Genomic DNA, 8,214 nt, shown 5'->3' with positions numbered 1-8,214 from the left:
GCCCTTAAATCTATTTCTCACTTCCACTGTATAATCAAAAGGGATTTGATTTAGGTCATACCTGAATGGTCTAGTGGTTTTCCCCACTTTCTTCAACTTAAGTCTGAATTTGGCAATAAGGAGTTCATGATCTGAGCCACAGTCAGCTTCCGGTCTTGTTTTTGCTGACTGTATAGAATTTCTCCATCTTTGGCTTAGTATTTGGCAATCAAATATCAAATGTAAGCTGTATGACTACAGGCACTTTTGTTCCTAGAACAGTGCCAGGTACAAGGTAAATTCCCAATAAATTCTTGCAAGTGAACAAATGTCACATGGTCCTCAATAAGTGTTGCCTATAGCTGTATCTTCTATACATGTTAACATGTATAGTTATATTCACTCTTTAGCATTTAAGTCCTTTGAAAAGAAAAATACCTTTTCTTCTACTTGTGACTTTGTAAAATGTCTCAGGTGGATCTTGGCTCCTTGTCTCCTCTTTGCCCTCCTCCAAGCATAAATCTTGTCTTTTCTAAACCCTTTGGATGTTTCTCCAGTTCTTACGTGAAGTCCAATATCCTTAAGGTGGCTTACACGCCCATGATTTGGCCCTTGTCTAGCTCTCATTCATCATCGTTGGCTCTCTGTTATGTAACTGTCTCCTTCCTCAAATCTGCCTGTAGTAGAACAGTTCTGTGCTCGAGTTCTGTTGGACCCCATGGTTCCTCCAATAAGCCATATCATTTTGCTTCTAGGCCTTCAAAAGTGCTATTACTTCTGCTCCCAATACTCTTTTATTCTCTTTCATCTGGCTGTCTCCTACTCATTTTTCAAGTTTCAAATTAAATGTTGCTTTCACTGTGCAGCTTTCACTGACTCTCTAAACTAGGTTAGATAGCCGTGTTATAAGTCTTCATAACATTCTGTGTGCCCCTTTTGTATCATTTAGCATTCAAGAACATTTGTCACAATGGTATTCCTATCTGATGAAAGAGTGCGGGGGCCAGGATTTTGCTTATCTTGTTCAGCACAATGTCCCTGAAGCCTACACAAATGTGTGACACTCTTCAGGCGCTCACAAATATATTTGTAAAGAAATGTCAAATGAAGGACACATAAAGAACAAAGGCTCTAGAGTCAGGCATACTGGGTTCTGATTCTACCTTCAGCATCTTCCAGTCCTCTGATCTTGGCCAAGATACGCGCGCGCGCGTGTGTATGTGTGTGTGTGTGTGTGCGCACTAGTCGCCCAGTCATTTTTGACTCTTTGTGACCCTATGGACTCTAGCTCGCCAGGCTCCTCTGTGAATTTTAGAGGCAAGAAAACTGGAGTGAGTTGCTATTTCCTACTCCAGGTGACCTTCCCAACCCAGGGATTGAACCCAGGTCTTCTGCATTGCAGGCAGATTCTCTACCATCTGAGCCACCAGGAAATCCCCTGGGCCAAGATACTTCCCTTTATAAAGCCTTAATTTTAAACTATGTAAAATAGTGATAGTACAGCCAGTCTTACAGGTTGTTATAATGGTTAAATGAATACTGTATGTAAAAATATCTCAACCAGTAGCTGGCTCATAATAAATGCTTGCCTGCCAAGTCGCTCAGTCGTGTCCAACTCTTAGCTACTCCATGGACTGCAGCCCACCAGGTTCCTCCATCCATGGGATTTTCCAGGCCAGAGTACTGGAGTGGGGTGCCATTGCACTAAACAGATGCAAAAGACCAGTTTGTAAAACTAGATCATTTTAATGTTGGCTTTTTTCGTTTTTAAAACAGTAGAATAGTTTTCTTTGACTGAAGATAACATGTAAGGTTGACTGGTAGTATTCAGAAATATCAGAGTAATGGTTTCCCAACTGGTGTGTAGTCTTCAGTAATTATAAGGAGTTATTTGTATGTAACTGCTGTCAAACCAGTAAGACTGCATTTATACATCCATCATTTTCAGGATTATTAGTAACCTGGGCATATTTTCCCCAGATGACATTGCCTCCTTGTGTTACAAGGCCCAACTCGCTGACGTTCACCTCAATGACGGTTCCTTTGGTAATAACACCCAAAGTTGTATATAGTGGGGACGAGGGATTCTTCTTTACACCAAGTTTTGGCAAGCAAAAGGTGGCTTTCAGTTCAGGATGTGTTACATGAGCCTTCTTGAAACGTAATCCCATTGGCCTAATGAATCTTTCATATTTAGGTGGTTTTCGAGTAAAGCCGTCTCCAACAAAGCAGACTTTAGTAACCATCCTCTTCCAGGCTTTCTTCTTTCTCTTTCCTGTTCGAATAACTTTTAATACTTCTGTTTCTCCCTGGACACGAACTTTAGGCAGAGGGACCTCCCATTTTCCTGCTTTCTCTTTTCGTTTCTGTTTAATCATATTGGAAAGTACTTTAGCTCGAGACTGTCCCTCTCGGTCCAGTAGATATGCAGGTACCGCCGCTTGTGGAGTCTTTTCATCATTCTTCTGTTTGGTGTTTCTCTTTTCATGCATCTTAATAGTCTTTTTCACTTGTATTTTCTCAGCATGGCGCTGTTTATGGTAGAGCTTAGCTTTCAGATCAGTCATCTTTTTTGCCTCCTTTGAATGTCATGAGCCTTTCGACTTTCCTTCTTTCTCTTTTTCTCATGGTAATCCAAATGATATCCATAGCGCTTATGGTGTAACTCAGTATATTCATTTTGTGGCATAGTGATGGCTGCCGAGCCGCCGGGTGCAGTCTCTGCGGCGCAAAGAAGCTCTCAATTTTCTAACAAAATTAATTTAACTGTTATAATTATCATTAATAATGTAAGCTGGCCTTGAAGATAAGCTACTTAATCTACCCATTCAAAACAAGTAATAGTCAACAAATAATTAAGAATATCTCCTTCCTTTATTGGACTCCTTAATTATTCTCTGACATCAAGGAAAGCTAAAAAACATTTTTGGCTTAAGGATGGAAAAAGCAACTGATAGTAGTTATTCCGTTTACCAACACAAGTGATCACTTTGGAGCTTGATGTTTCTCTTCTTATATCTGGTTCACAATTTTTTATCATTAATGTAAGATTCAGATGAATAGAAGAAAATAGAGTATATATGGGCTATGCATTATATTAGACCCTTCATATACATTATCTCATGTACTAATTACTAGCAAATAAATAAAGAAGCCATATGGTAGTTAAGAACATGGTCTTTACAGTCAAAGAAATCCACATTGAAATCCCACCTCCATCATTAACTAACTGGGCCACCATGGACAAACTTGAAGGATAGGGCTGGCATATAGCGTCCTATAAATGGTTATTATGATTATATTGGCAATTTATAATTGTAAAAAAACTTACATTGTAAAATCGGGTAGACATTTGCAAGGCTAATGAATTTTTCTTTTCCAGAAGAATTGCCTGAGTCTTCACAGAACGACCTCAAGTTAAGCAGAGACAGCAAACTATTCCAGGAAAGTTCTCATCACTTTGTCACTGGAATATTGATTCCCCCTTGTCACTTGTTAAAGAGATAGGTTTTCTGAGAGAGTCTGAGCCAGCAACCATAGTTGGAAATTAGTGCAGATATCATTTTAAGGTAATTTGAATGATCCTTGTAAAGGAGAAGTTGTCCAGGTAGATCACTGTCTTGAGAAAAGGAAAATAAAACGGTCTTGGTAGTTACATGGGAAAGAGGCAGGAAATAGACAATAATTCAGTAGAATTCTTTAAATGTGATTCTGGTTGTTGTATTGCTGGAAAACGGCAAGTCAGTAACGACTTAAAGGAGTCTGTACTTTGGAAACTTGATTGTATTGATTGCAATGTCTTTGATTGTATCCTCTAGTAATTTAACCAAGACATGGTCCACTGGCTCACTGTGAGAAGACAAAGTAGGAGAGATGAGAACCAAATGGTATGATTAGCACAGGAAGCAAGGGATCAGGGCGGTGGTCCAAGAAGAAGGTATAATCTTGCCAGGTACATAAAGAGGTTTTCTAGGCTCTTGGGTGGAGAGGTCTTCTCAGTTCATTTCCTTTGCTGTATTCTGTTCAAAAGGGAATTGATTGATTTTTTTCATCTGTATTTAAGAGAAAATGAAAAGAGAAAAGAGAAAAAAAATCAGGAGAAAATTATGTAGAGAAATGGTAGTGGGAGGCAGGAAAAATGTTCCATGATTCTTTGTAACCACTCTTAAGTGGGTTTGCAGAAAGAAAGCATTAGAAAGACCTATAGCTCTGTCTTCCTTGCTAACCTCCCTTTTCTTTAAGTATAGATGGTTCTGAACTATCCTTGTTATATTCTTTCAGAAAGGGGCCTTAGTCTTTGCCTAGTGCTATTTTCATGCTGGGTGGCTGGTATAAGGTACATCAAAAAATGCAAGAGTGTGTCTGGCACACCTGTGATCAGGGTACATCTTGACATTGGCTGTGATCACACATCACAATCCAAAAATCTATTTTTATAGATCAGCTTTTTAGAAAGCATGAAACATGAGTAAACACTCTAAACTGGATTATGAGCACTCAATATTTAATCAGCTTTTGTTTAAAATTACCAACATCCTGACATGTACCTGAATAATTCTTTTTTTTTTTAGGAGACATAATTCAGAAAAAATTTTCCCTTTATGAATGAAGATGAGTAAATGAATCTTGTTGAAAGTTCTCAACAGTTAGTGAGAGTGAGTTCTCTGCTGTCTTCATATATGCTGGTGGTCACTGTAGTTTTAAATTACTAAGATTTTTAAATCCCATTTTAAATGTGTGCTCAGTTCAGTTCAGTTCAGTTCATTCACTCAGTCATGTCTGACTCTCTCTGTGACCCCGTGGACTGTGGCAAACGAGGGTTCCCTGTCCATCACCAACTCCCAGAGCTTCCTTAAACTCATGTCCATTGAGTCGGTGATGCCATCCAACCATCTCATCCTCTGGCATCCCCTTCTCCTCCTGCCTTCAATCTTTCCCGCATCAGGGCATTTTCAAATCAGTCAGTTCTTTGCATCAGGTGGCCAAAGTATTGGAGTTTAAGCTTCAACACCAGTCCTTTCAATGAATATTCAGGACTGCTTTCCTTTAGATTGACAGGTTGGATCTCCTTGCAGTCCAAGGGACTCTCAAGAGTCTTCTCCAACACCACAGTTCAAAATAATCAGTTCTTTGGCGCTCAGCTTTCTTTATAGTCCAACTGTCACATCCATGCATGACTACTGGAAAAACCATAGCTTTGACTAGATGGACCTTTGTTGGCAAAGTAATGTCTCTGCTTTTTAATATGCTGTCTAGTTTGGTAATAACTTTTCTTCCAAGGAGCAAGCATCTTTTAATTTCATGGCTGCAGTCACCATCTGCAGTGATTTTGGAGCCCAAGAAAATAAAGTCTCTCACTGTTTCCAATGTTTCCCCATTTATTTGCCTTGAAGTGATGGGACCGGATGCCATGATCTTAGTTTTCTGAATGTTGAGTTTTAATTTATGCTATTAAGGTGCTATTGCCTCATGCTGTGATGACTAGCACCTTACACTGATTGGGTTATTTCTTTACTGCATCTGTTTTTGGACTTTTTTTCTCCATTGAATCCTTTAAGATAGGTAAAATTTAGCCATTTTACAGATAAAGAAATCCAAGTCTCAGCAACATTAAATAGCTTTCGTTTGTACTACAGTAGAGAGAATAAAGACTTGACCTCTATCTCCAGTTGAGGGCAGCTTTGAAAAGGTCATCCAGCTCTAGAACTCTTGTAGGGTTGGCTATGACCTTTGCTGTTACTACATCATGGTTCTCTGACCATCCCTGCTTTCTACACCCCCAAAAGTGTTGAGAACACTCACCAATAAACTTCTTGCATCTGAGGCCCCTTTCTAGGAAACCTGACTTGAGATGGAAGGGAAGGGAATAATGCACAGTAACATTTCATGAGCACTTAGTATGTATCAGATTCTTTTCGACATGCTTTACATTAATCTTCACTAAACCAGGTGAGTAGATACTCTTATTATGCCCATTTAAGGAACTGAGGAAATTGAGGGACAGTAAAATTAAGAGTAAGAAATGGTCCACAGTTGCCATGGGTGAAAGTGTCAGGATTCAAAACTCAGGCAACCTGAGGGGCAGCAGGGAATAAGCATGGTTATCAAAGAGGGAGGTAAAAGGAGAGAGTGGTCAGGGAAGTAAGGGGAGAATAGAAATGGGACAGCATTAGGGAGGCAGGCAAAGGAGAATTGCAGTGGGCAAGGGGTAGTGGAGAGAATTGGGGCTGCAAGAATCTAAGAAAGATTGAGGAAACCCCTTATGGTTTCTCCGAGTATTAAGTCAACAAAGTCAAAATTATTAGACTTTTTAGAAAGGCATGTGTTTCTTTCACCAAATACCCGAGGCAAAAAGCTTCTCTAAGGCTTAAAAAAATGCATTAAAATTCTGATCAAAGTCTTATAGGATTGGGTGAGATCTTTGTTGTCATTGTATCATGACTCTCTGCATATTTCTGCTTTCTACAACCCCTCAAAAGTGTTGAGAACACTCCCCAGTAAACTTGACAAAATCAAATAAAAACTGATAAAATCAAATCCTGGGGAAGATGGGAAACAACAAGGACATGAGACTGTCTTCTGGTCCCACTACTGTTGGAAATCACTCGGCCTCTTCTTGTAAAACTAAGCATTCTCATTGTCTGTGACCTAGCAACTCTTCTCTGAGACATACACCTTGAGAAAAGTCTGCATTTATACCCTAGGAGATATGTAAAAGGATGCTCATTGTATCCCTGCTGCAAAAGCAAAGAATTGGGGACAATGACAATATCCATTAATAGAGAATGGCTAAATAAATTTTAGTATAGCTCTGTACTGGAGTGATATACATCAGTGAGACATGAATGAACTGCAGTGATATGCACAGCAGGTATGAATCATGGCACACATAACGCTAGGTACAATCAGTGCATTGCAAAATAAAAATAGTAGTACTTATAAAGCACTTACTCTGTATAGTACACTATCCTAATTACTTTAGATGAGTTATTTCATTAACCTTCAGCAAGACCCTAAGAGGTAGATATTATTATCATCACCTCTATTTCCTAGAAATGAAAACCAAATCCCATAGAGGTTAAGTAAATTGCCTAGGTCCCTCATATACTAAGGGGCAGAGCTAGAATTTGTACACAGGCAGCTTAACACCAGAGTCTATATCCTTATCAATCTAATCTTCTGCTTTGCCATGCAGTATGATAACATTTTTAATAAAGTTTTAAAATAAGCAAAACCAAATATATTATGTGTGAATGTATATATTATACACACATATTTATCCACATGTGATACATATGTAGTGTACATATAATATGTATGCACATGTATATTTTATATGGCTATATCTATATGCAAAGGAATGATTAACCCTCAGCTCAGGATGTTGCTACCTCTGTCTTGGGGAGACAGTGAAATAGATCAGGGAATGAGAGTATAGATAGATAGCACGGTGTTGATAATTTCTAGTTCTTAAGATAATAGTGATTTTATGGTTATTTATTTTATTATCCTGCTTCATAACCTCTTATACTACAGAAATACAGCATGTGAGTTATGCCTGAACTATTACATTAAAAAAGAACCCTCTGGGGAGCCTGCTGAAATGTGAATTCCTAGGTCCATCAGTAAAATTTTCAAGGATGGAAAAACCCTGAGAGAGAAGTTTGGTGAAATCCTTAGCACTTGAATTGCTCATCTACTGCTACTTAACAAACAGTCCCAAACTCAGTGGCTTAAGTAGCAACCACGTTCTTGCTATGATTCTGTGGGTAGCAGTCTGGGTTAGAATCAGCCGGTACAGTGGCAGTCTCAGGCTGCCTAACTGCCCTTGGAGAGCTGAAGGTGGCCTTGTTCACATCTGGGTTCTGCCATCAGCCTGTCTTCATATGGCCTCTCACCATCAGGCCTCACTAGGCTTCTTTGACTGGTGTCAGGCAGCCTTTTAAGAGGGCAGGGGGAGAAGCTGCAAGGCTTCTGCAGTGTAACTGCTTGACATTAAGCTTTTTGGTTGTAATGTAATTGCCTGACATTAAGCTTTGTGATCTCTGAGGCAACCATTTTAAAGACACTGGTCTTGAAAACAAATTGCCAGCTGTGTGACGCAACTATTAGCAAACAACTAGATAAGGAGCCAGGCTGCCCACCCCTGGCATCCTTCACCCAGTGAAGTTTCCCTTTTTGAAGCTCTGAGCGACCTGGATAACAGAACGCTTTGCTCTGATTCCCATCCTGAAG

General features: G+C 39.4%; 1 pseudogene; it reads right to left on the bottom strand.

Annotated features, from left to right (window-relative positions):
- Nucleotides 1-1,809: 1,809 nt before the first annotated feature.
- Nucleotides 1,810-2,668, bottom strand: LOC120880285 (annotated as a pseudogene).
- Between the last annotated feature and the right edge of the window lie 5,546 nt (nt 2,669-8,214).

The sequence above is a fragment of the Oryx dammah genome, unplaced genomic scaffold (assembly GCF_014754425.2).
Source record: "Oryx dammah isolate SB20612 unplaced genomic scaffold, SCBI_Odam_1.1 HiC_scaffold_21, whole genome shotgun sequence".
NCBI classification, from domain to species: domain Eukaryota; kingdom Metazoa; phylum Chordata; class Mammalia; order Artiodactyla; family Bovidae; genus Oryx; species Oryx dammah.
Note: the sequence above shows the minus strand (reverse complement) of the source record. Positions and strands in the feature narration are given on the sequence as shown.